Source organism: Stegostoma tigrinum, chromosome 45, assembly GCF_030684315.1.
Source record: "Stegostoma tigrinum isolate sSteTig4 chromosome 45, sSteTig4.hap1, whole genome shotgun sequence".
NCBI classification, from domain to species: domain Eukaryota; kingdom Metazoa; phylum Chordata; class Chondrichthyes; order Orectolobiformes; family Stegostomatidae; genus Stegostoma; species Stegostoma tigrinum.
This window is the reverse complement of record NC_081398.1, coordinates 11652450-11664209: the sequence shown is the minus strand read 5'-3', so window position 1 is coordinate 11664209 and position 11760 is coordinate 11652450.

Below are 11760 nucleotides of genomic sequence, written 5' to 3'. Positions count from 1 at the left end.
TATCACGAGGAAAGTTTGCTAGAGCTCAGACTTTTCTCTTTAGAATGATGAAAGATGAGATATGACTTGATAGAGGTGGACAAAATGATCAGCGGTCTGGACAGAGTGGACAGCCAGAGGCTTTTTCCGAGGGTGGTGGTAACTATTACAAGGTGGCATAGTTTTAAAATGAGTGGAGTTAGACATAGGGGAGATATCAGAGGTAGATTCTTTATTCAGAGCTGGTTGGGCGTGGAATGCAGTGCCGGAGAGGGTAATGGAGTTGGCATCATTAGGGGCATTTAAACAGCTATTAGAAAGGCATATGGATGATAATATAATGTAGCGATGGAGGTTGAATAGACCTTAGGTTTAGTGTAAAAGTGCGGCACAATGTCATGGGCCGAAGGGCCTGTCATGTGCTGTATCGTTCTATGTTCTGTGTTCGATGTTCTCTGTTCTATGAAATGAAACTGGACAGATCTGAAGTCCTGCCACATCCAGTTGTGAATGGTGGTGGTCAATTAAACAACTCACCGTATGACGAGGCATCACAAACACCCTGATCCTCAATGATGGAAGAGCCCAGTACATCCGGGCAAAATGTAAGGCTGAAGCATTCGCAGCAATCTTCAGCCAGAAGTGCTGAATAGATGGTCCATCTCGGCCTTTTCCATTGGTCCCCAGCATTACAGATACCTGTCTTCAGCCTATTCGATTCACTCCACGTGATATCAGCAAACGGTTGGAGACACTGGATACTACAAAGTCTACGGGACCTGGCAATATTCCCACAATAGTACTGAAGACTTGTGCTCCAGAATTTGCCGCTCCCCAAGCCAAGCTGTTACAGTCCAGTTACAACACTGGTTTCTACGTGAAAAAAATGAAAATTACCCAGGTTTCTCCTGTACATAAAAAGCAGGACAAATCCAACCCGGCGAATTACTGCCCCATCAGACCCCTCTCAACCATCAGTAAAGTGATGGAAGGTGTCAGTAACAGTGATATCAAGCAGTCCCTGCTCAGCAATAACCTGCTCAGTGACACTCAATTTGGTTCCGCCAGGGCCACTCAGCTCCTGACCTCATTACCTCATTGAGCCTTGGCTCAAACATGGACAAAAGAGCTGAATTCCAGAGGAGAGGTTTGAGTGACAGCCCTTGACATCAAGACTGCATTTGACAGAGTATGGCATCAAGGAACGTGAGCAAAACTGGAATCAATACGTATCGGGGGCAAACTCTCCGCTGTGATACCTGACATATAGGAAGATGGTTGTGGTTGCGGGAGGTTAATCATCTCATCTCCAGGACATCTCTGCAGGAATTCCTCAGGGTAGTGTCCTAGGTCAAATCATCTTCAGCTGCTACATCAATTAACTTCCCTCCCTAGGAATATCAGAAGAGGGGATGTTCACCGATGATTGCACAATGTTCATCACTATTCGTGAGGCCTCAGATACTGAAGTTGCCCATGTTCACATCAACAATATCCGGACAATATCCAGGTTTGGGCTGACAAGTGGCAAATGACATTCGCAAGACACAACTGTCAGGCTATGACCATCACCAAGAAGAGACAGTCTGACAACTAGCCCTTGACATTCAATGTTATGACCATCAGTGAATGCCTCCCCATCAACATCATGAGGGTTACCACTGGCCATCAACTCAACAGAACTCACCTCATTAACACAGTGGCTAGAAAATCAGGCCAGAACCTGGGAATACAGCTTTGAGTAACTCATCTCCTGACTCATCAAAGCCTGTTCATCTACAAGTCACAGTCAGGAGTGTGATGGAATACTCCCCACTTCACTGGATGAGAGCAGCCCCAACAGCAATCAAGAAGCTTGACACCATCCTGGAAATTGCAACCCACTTGATTGGCACCAAATCCACAAGCATCCACTCTCTCCACCACCGACAAGCAGCAGTGTGTACTATCTACAAGAAGCACTGCAGAAATTCACCAAAGATCCTCAGACAGCACCTTCCAAACCCACCACCACTTCCACACAGAAGGACAAGGGCATATGGGAACATCATCACCTCCGAGTTCCCCTCTGAGTCACTCACCATTCTGACTTGGGAATATATTACCGTTACTTCACTGCTGCTGGGTCAAAATCCTGGAATTCCCTCCCTAATTGTGTTGTGGGTCAACCCACAGCAGGAGGACTGCAGCAGTTCAAGAAGGCGGCTCAGCACCACCTTCTCAAGGGGCAACTCAGGTCGGGCAAGAAATGCTGGGACCAGCCAGCGATGCCCACGTCCTTAAATGACTAGAAATAAAATACCTGGTATCAGCCAAATGAACCTTCTCTTAACTGTCTCTCATTTCAAAATATCTTTCTGTAGTTAAGGGGCCAAAAACTATTCACAGTATTCCAGTTGTGATACAGGATCTGTTGAAGCTCCATTCCCTTTGGAATAAAGACCAGCATTCCATTTGCCTTCTGTATTACCAACTGAAGTTGAATGATAACTCTTTGTGATTCATGCAGCACGACTCCCGAATCCCTCAGTATTGTAGCTTTCTGCATCCTTCTTCCATTGAAATAACATTGAGCTCATCTGTTCTCCCAGCCATTTTCCCACATTATATTGCATCTGTCATATTGGAAGAGGTTGTGAAATCTACCTTTTGCATCAGAATTGTTGATATTTTTCAAGCACTTGGGGAGAATATTTCCAAACGAGGCACGCCAACCAGTCTTGCCAGGGCAAAATAGAACATGTTCATTCCTAAACCCTACTGTTTGCTACCTCTCGGGATTAACTGATGACCCCGTGCTCATTGATGATCAATTAAGGGGAAGACAGTCGTTAGCGCTGCTGCCTCCTGTCAAAAAGTATCTAAGTTTGATTCGACCCTCGGGTGACTGTCTGTGTGGAGTTTGCACATTCTCCCCGTGTCTGTGTGGGTTTCCTCCGGGTGCTCCAGTTTCCTCCCACAGTCCAAAGATGTGCAGGCTAGGTGGATTGGCCATGCTAAATTGCTTGTAGTCTCAGGGATGTGCAGGCTGTGTGGGTTAGCCATGGGAAATGCAGCGTTACAGGGATGGAGTTGGTCTGGTTGGGATGGTCTTCAGGGAGCCGCTGTGGAATTGATGGGCCAAATGGCCTGCTTCCACACTGCAGGGAATCTAACTTCTAGCATTCTTAAATCGTGTACGCAGGTCCCAGATCCAATGCCTTTTCGCTCAGGTTCAGTTCAGTGCATCTTGCCTCTGGGTCAGAAGACATTTAATCACACATAAGACATTAACACTTCAGTGCAGTGCTGATGGAGGCCTGCTCTCCACATTCATCGTCTGTCTTTTTCCATCACTGGCATTGCAAAGGATCCCACGATAAAATGTGAAGAATAACTGGTGAGATATGTGGACCAACATTTTTAGTTAAACTAACGCCATTAAACAAAGTGGCCACACTGTAACCTGACAACCACTTGCCGGTAAATTGGCCTTTGAGTTTCAAACACTAGAATAGCAACTACAATTCATAGAACCAGAGTCATAAAACAGCATTCAGCCCATTGAATCTGTGCTAAGCTATTTACATGAATCCCTGTTGCCCACCGCTTTGAGTGTCATAGCATCTCAAGTGCTCATCCACATACCTTTTCAACATTATGAAGTTTCACACCTCAACTGCCCTCCCAAGCAGTACATTCCAGATTCCCACCATCCCTCTGGGTATTAGTTTATTGCCTCCGATTCTCTCTGATTCTGCTTCCTTGACCTCAAAATTAAACCTCTCATTACAGACCATTTAACTGAGTGATAAGCCACTTCCTATTGAGCCTGTCTGAAGCAGGTTCCCCTCTCAAGCACCACTGCTCCAAGGAAAGCCACCCCAATCTGTCCAACCTCTCTTTGTAGCTGAACTGCTCCATCCCAGGCATCATCTCCTCTGCACCTCCTCCTGTGCAATCACATCCTTCCTGTCGTAAGGTGACCGCTGTGGCATGAGAAAATGGGGGAGGTAATGGCCTCGTGGTATTATCACAGGACTGTTAAATCCAGAGGACCCGACAATGTTGTAGGGAGAGATAATTGGAACTGCAGACGCTGGAGAATCCAAGATAATACAATTTGAGGCTGGATGAACACAGCAGGCCCAGCAGCATCTCAGGAGCACAAAAGCTGACGTTTCGGGCCTAGACCCTTCATCAGAGAGGGAGATGGGGTGAGGGCTCTGGAAAAAATAGGGGGAGAGGGGGAGGCGGACCGAAGATGGAGAGAAAAGAAGATAGGTGGAGAGGACAGTATAGGTGGGGAGGTAGGGAGGGGATAGGTCAGTCCAGGGAAGACGGACAGGTCAAGGAGGTGGGATGAGGTTAGTAGGTAGGAGATGGAGGTGCGGCTTGGGGTGGGAGGAAGGGATGGGTGAGAGGAAGAACAGGTTAGGGAGGCAGAGACAGGCTGGGCTGGTTTTGGGATGCAGTGGGTGGAGGGGAAGAGCTGGGCTGGTTGTGTGGTGCAGTGGGGGAAGGGGACGAACTGGGCTGGTTTTGGGATGCAGTGGGGGAAGGGGAGATTATGAAGCTTGTGAAGTCCACATCGATACCATTGGGCTGCAGGGTTCCCAAGCGGAATATGAGATGCTGTTCCTGCAACCTTCGTGTGGCATCATTGTGGCACTGCAGGAGGCCCATGATGGACATGTCATCTGAAGAATGGGAAGGGGAGTAGAAATGGTTCACGACTGGGAGGTGTAGTTGTTTATTGCGAACCGAGCGGAGGTGTTCTGCAAAACAGTCCCCAAGCCTCCGCTTGGTTTTCCCAATGTAGAGAAAGACACACCAGTTACAATGGATACAGTATACCACATTGGCAGATGTGCAGGTGAACCTCTGCTTAATATGTAAAGTCATCTTGGGGCCTGGGATAGGGGTGAGGGAGGAGGTGTGGGGTCAAGTGTAGCATTTCCTGTGGCTGCAGGGGAAGGTGCTGGGTGTGGTGGGGATGGAGAGGGGTGTGGAGCGAACAAGGGAGTCATGGAGAGAGTGGTCTCTCCAGAAAGCTGACAAGGGTGGGGATGGAAAAATGTCTTGGGTGGTGGGGTCAGATTGTAGATGACAGAAGTGTCGGAGGATGATGCGTTGTTTCCGGAGATTGGTGGGGTGGTATGTGAGAACGAGGGGGATCCTCTTTGGGCGATTGTGGCGGGGACGGCGTGTGAGGGATGTGTTGCGGGAAATGCGGGAGACGCGGTCAAGGGCGTTCTCGACCACTGTGGGGGGAAAGTTACGGACCTTGAGGAACTTGGACATCTGGGAAGTGCGGGAGTGGAATGCCTCATCATGGGAGCAGATGCGGCGGAGGCGGAAGAACCTGTTGTCGGGACCTGGGTACGAATCCTGCCATGCAGATGGTGGAATTTAAGCTCAATAAAACATCGAGAATTCAGAATCTAAGGCTGACTGTGAATCCGTTTTCAATCATCAGGAAAAACCCATCTGGTTCACTAATGTCCTTTAGGGAAGGAAACTGTAATCCTTGCCTGGTCTGGCTTACATGTGCCTCCAGACCTACAGCAATGTGGTTGACTCTTAACTGCCCTCTGGGCAATTAAGGATGGGCAATAAATTCTGCCGAGCCAGCGACACCCTCATCCCATGAATGAATAAAGAAATAAATAGCTGTCTAAAGGCCCAATATGATCCCTCTGCTCCTAAAATCTATTCCAGAAGTGACCAAAGCAAATGTCCCTTCCAAATCAGAATGGAGTTGGATCACAGATCAGCTACAATATCCTTAAATGGATGGACAGGCTTGAGAGGCCAAATGGACTGCAACTGCTTCTATGGAAGATATTGCAATTAATCAGGGCCTGTTTTCACAGTCTCAGGACTCCACCCGTGTTTCGGGTCGAAACAAAAACATATCACATGCTGCATGATAATTGAAAATGGGCCTGGAGTTGTGTGAGGCCTAAAATTGAGGTTGGTTTCTCTCTGATCATGCTCGCCAGCTGCACCAGTGACCCCACATGAACATTGTATGAGAAAGGAAGAAACTCTGAAAGCACCGTTTGCACTTCACTTGTTTGCTTATATGCATTATTAGTTCAGGTGCTTGAAACAAGACGGCAATGAAGGAGAAAATTCTACTGTATGGGCACAAATGTTTTCCATTCCAGGTGGACAAGAAGCTTCATGGGCTTTAAGACTGACTGATCCTTTTGGTCCAAGTTGGAACCCTGATCAAGCACAGCTGCTTCATTCTAGACAAGACTGAGCAGAAACACAGGGCAAATGCAACAATGGTTGGATAGTCAACCCTAAAATATTGCCAAAAATGTAACAAATGTCACATTGATAAACTTAGCAAAGTGAGAGGAGGCAGGAAGAGTTTATTTGATGCGTTGGCTAACCCAGGTGCACACTCCTCTCTATCCCCACCCCCATCCCATGTCATCAAGTTATATAAGACTTTTTTCTAGCTATTCTCAGTTCCGAAGAAGGGTCATAGAACACGGAACTGCTCAGGGAAAGAATGGACCCTTCAGCGCATGTTGTTGTGCTGTACATGGTGCCAAATTAAACTGATCCTTTCTTCCTGACCTTGTTCCATATATCTCCATTCTTTGCATACCCATGTGTTAATCTAAAATTCTGTTAAATGCCGCTTACTTATCTGTCTCCACCAGTTGGCAGTGCATTCCAGACTCCTACCACTCTCTGTGCCACTCACATCTCCTTTGAACTTTCTTCCTTTCACCCTAAATGAATGCCCCTCAGATCAGACATTTCAACTCTCAGAAAAGATTTGAAAAGTCAACCCAATCTATGCATCACATAATTTTATCGACTTCTGTCAAATCTCCCCTTAGCTTCTGCTGCTCCAGAGAAAACAGCTGGAGTTTTTCTAACCTCTCCTTATAGCTCTTATCCTCTCATCCAGGCACCATCCTGGTAAACCTCTTCCGCACCCTCAAAGTTCACTTTGTTTTCTTTCCACAGATGCTGCGAGACCTTTTGAATTCCTCTGGCAATTTCTGTTTTTGCTTGAGATTTCCAGCATTCAGTTTTTTTTTTGTTTGTTTTACTTTAGTGTCAAGACACCATAGTCTGATCAGATTATCGAGCTGCTCTTGCAAGAGTGAGATGAATAGTGGTACTTTAACCTCAGGGCCACCACACCTCAGGAAAGGGAAAAGTGGAGAGTGAGAGTTCTTTGTGCTAACCTCAGCTAAGCCAGGAATTGAACCCATGCTGTTGGTACTACATTGATTCCCAACCCAGCTGAGCTGAACTGACCCCTTATTTTGGGCATGTACTGAATGTGGTTACATCCTCAAAGTGATATTTTAGCTTGCTTGTAACCATCTTTCCTTTCGGGTAACAAAGTGAGATCTAAAATCGTGTGTAAGTGGACTCAAAAGGAAAGAGTGAATCTTGTCTGGGACCCTGCATTCATTACCAACACTGGGAGACTTATTTTCTACTGCAGATTACTCTAACTAGAGCATACATTGTGGCATTGTTCTTGGCCCTTAGGGTCCTCTTCTAAGAACAATATAGAAATATCTTCAGTGCATTAATATTTTAAATCCAAAGGCATGGAACCGTCTATTTAAAATGTAATCTGCTGTGGGGAAAGATACAATAACGTGTTAGAGTCACCATGTCTTGGTAACAAATGCACGACATGGTTAACAAAAAACCCAATAAGTTATGAATTCAAACATTTTTTGGTGATCTTAAGATCACTTTCCAAAGAGACAGCATGTCTGTATTGTGGAAATATTTATGGGAATAATCATTTCTAATACTGCAGTACAAAGTACACAGGCATTTTCATCAGCCTGTTAAAACATACTTTTAGAACAAGCGGAGCTTAAGTCCTTCTGGCTTAGAGGTAGGGGCACTACCATCATCATCTCCTGACCAATATTGATATTAAGAATGATTACAGTCCAGAAAGAGGCCAAGTGTGGTAATTGATCAAACCACGGCATCATACTCTGTGAAATAAATTGGTAATGCAGGCTTCCTTGTCAGTCTATCAGCTTGATCAGATCAGAAGCAACGATTACTCTTAGACCCAAAAAAGATTATTTAAGCTGATTTTACATCTGATATCACAACTAAACTGTGCACCTTGTCAGTTCAGACAGATAGATGAGGTCAACAACGCGGAGAAAGATTTTGAAACGGAGAGCCAATTGGAATTTACCTAATAATGTTCCCTTCGGAGTTGGTGATTAAATTTGGCTCCAGGCAACAGTAAGTTACATTTGTTAGACATTATAAAGGCACTGAACAGCAGTGTCATGAATGATCTGCCTCACTCACATTTAGTCTTTCATACTACTGACATGAGGTTTGATCTCTTACAGAGTTGAGATACAACTTTGCTTATTTCCATTGGAATGAGTTAAAAAGTTTTGTGCAGTAAAGTGGAGCTTGAAGAAACAACACAGCTAGAAAAAAAAGTATTTCTGTTATAATGTGCTATGAAGATACGTGTTTTTCAGATTGTTTGGAGGTTTTAATTTTTGAAGGTGTGGAAAATGAGTTTGTTTAAATTTTTGTTGAAACATCTTGTGTACTTTCTTTGAAGTGGACTGTGGAAGTTCTGAGTGAGCTTTGACAGGCATTTTGTTACATGGATTCCAGTAAAGCCCATGGCTGGTGATAACTGCTTGCTTTGTTGCAAACCACTTCTTGAACTGTTTTAAGTAGTACCTGGTGTGAATTGTTTCATCAGATTCAGTTGGACGAAATTCGGCGAAGAACAAGCTGCCTAACTGGGGTCTCCTTTTTCTGAAATGGAAACCATCTACTTAAGTTCAATGTAAGATGTAATAGTCCTTTTGGGACAGTGATTGAAAGAGCAACTTGAGATTGTATTTTCTGAGAAACCTGTGTCTGTAAAGGCTTCAGAGTAACTTGACCACATGTTGCTTAACATCAGACTCTGTGCCATTCTCAGGTTTACCTTTCCCCCCTTTTAAATAGTCGATTTACCAAGGTTGTATTGATTTTTATTTCTGAATTTTAATTCCACTGGAAATGTTTTTCAGAGAGAGTAGGTACTGCAGATGCTGGAGAATCTGGGATAACAAGGTGTAGAGCTGGATGAACACAGCAGGGCAAGCAGCATCAGAGGAGCAGGAAAGCTGATGTTTTGGGCCTAGAACGCTCTTCAGAAATGAAGGGTCTAGGCCTGCTTATGTTTTTCAACTCCTTTTTCCAAAGAGACAGCATGTGTGTATTGTGGCGATATTTATGGGGATAATCATTTCTAAAACTGAAGTACAGATTACAGAGGCATTTTAATCAACCTGTTAAAACATACTTCGAGAACAAGATGGCCTTACGTCCTTCTGGCTGAGAGGTAGGAGCACTGCCACAGTCCTTCTACTGACCAATATTGGTATAATGAACGATTACAGTACAGAAAGAGGCCATTTGGCACACATTGATCCTCCAAAGAGCATCACAGACCCTCATTCCATGCTGTAACCCTGCATTTCCTGTGACTAATCCACCGAGCCAGCACATATTTTGATACCCAATAGCCATCTACCAAACGGCCAATCCACCCAAACCTGCACACCTTTGGACTGTAGGACCAGAGCACCCAGTGGAAACCAACACAGACATGGAGAAAACATACAAACTCTGACTTGCCCAAGAGAGATGCCCAAGGCTGGTTTTGAACCAAGGTACCTACTGCTGATGAAAAGTAGAGCTAACCACTCAGCCCCTCTGCCACAGAGGGTGCAACACCATTTGTTTACTTCGTAAATCTGCCAAAGTGTTGTGTGGCTGAAGAACTACTGCCTGATCAATTTCACCAAAGCGTAGAATCTCTACAGTGTGGACGCAGGCCATTTGTTCCATCCAGACCACACTAGCCCTCCGAAGACCATCCCACACAGACCCAGCACCCTACCCTGCAACCACATTTCCCATGGCTAAACTTTCCATCCTGCACATCCCTGGACACTATGAGCAATGTAGCACAGCCACTCCACCATAACCCGCACATCTATTGGGGAACAAACACTCAGAAACTTCAAATCTGTTCAATCAAAACCAATCTTTATTTGACAAATTTCAAGTGACTAACACCTGTTCTTCCGTACGATGATCTATTACTGAAAACTAAGCAACACTCATCTTCCTAGGTAGGATGAGTGTGCCAAGTCTAAGTCACAAGATAACAGGGATTGATTACTAGTGGTACAGTGTTCAGTGCTTCAAACTCAGTGTTCTTCTTCTTTCCTCCGAGGATGAATGTTCCTGGATTGCTAGTCCAGTGTTCAGTCCATCAGTATATTTATTTCTCAGGGAGGTGTGGGACACAGTGGCTGAGTGGTTAACACTGCTGCCTCCCAGCCTGAGAGACCTGGATTTGTTTCTAACTTCAGGGAACAGTAAGTGTGGGGTTGAGAATCATTCTCTCTGTGTCTGCGAGGGTTTCATCCCACAGTCCAAAGCTATGTGGATTGGTCATGGGAAATACAGGGTTGCTGGGATATGGTGAGGGAGTCGGTTTGTTTGGGACGTTCTTTGAAGGGCTGGTGCTCACTTGATGGGCAGAATGGCCTACTCCCACACTGGAGGGATTTTATGAAAGTGAATCTGCTTGTAGCAAATTGCCAAATCCTTTCACTTCAGCAGAAAAAAGTTAATATTCCAGTTGGTGAGACTATCTCCTGCTGCCTATCTGTTCAGACAAGATCCCATTGCTTCAGTTACTAAGTTGTCTTCTGCCATTGAGCCAATAGCTCGCTGTGCCCAGATTTTGTTAGAACCACTTGGCTCCTCAGAGCACACCACATTTACCAGCATGCGATAGAATCATGGGAGGAATAGATAAGGTGAAGAGCCAAGGTCTTTTCTCCAGTGAAGGCGAGTCAAAACCGAGAGGACATCAGTTTAAGGTGGGAGGGGAAATGTTTAAATGGGACCTGTGGGACAACATTTTCCACACAGAGGTTGGCACGTGTGTGGAACGAGCTGCCAGAGGAGGCTGGTACAATGGCAACTTTTAAAAAGCATGTGCATGGGAACATGAATAGGAATGGTTTCGAGGGGTATGGGCCAAATGCTGGCAAATGGGAGTCATTCAGATGAGGAATCCTGGTTGACATGGACGTGTTGTTCTGAAGGATCTGTTTCTGTGCTGTATGACTATGACTTACATTTGGTCTGACGACAGTGTTTTTTGAGGAACCTGTTGATAGATCTTGTTGTCTGAAAACTAATGTACAAAAGATATTTAACTGGCCACCTTGGGAACTGTAAAAATATTTTTATTTGATGTTATAATCCATGAAATATTTGACTTGATTTGATTGTCACATGTCCTCGTGTACAAAAGTAGGGAAAAGTATGTGAGATAACAAAGTGTAGTGCTGTATGAACACAGCAGGCCAAGAAGTATCAGAGGAGCAGGAAGGCTGACGTTTCGGGCCTAGAGTGTATAATGTCACGGCGCAAGGCACCATCTTCAGTACAAATACCTAATTCCAGAATCTTAAGGACAAGGGGAGAAAGAAATAACAAAATTAACAGGGAAACTTTTCAGGAATTATAGTCCAGTGTAAAACATAGGAAATAGGGTTAAAAGTTACACATTGCAGATCTTTTCGGTTTTAATGGAAAATAAATAAATAAACCTCAGAGTTCAATCATCACACTTTCTAAAGTGCTTCACCACAGTTGGACCGCACTTACAGGAATTACCTCGAGACTAAATGTCCAGGCTGAGGCTCTTCCAGACTGACAGACAACCACACTCAGTCACTGAGA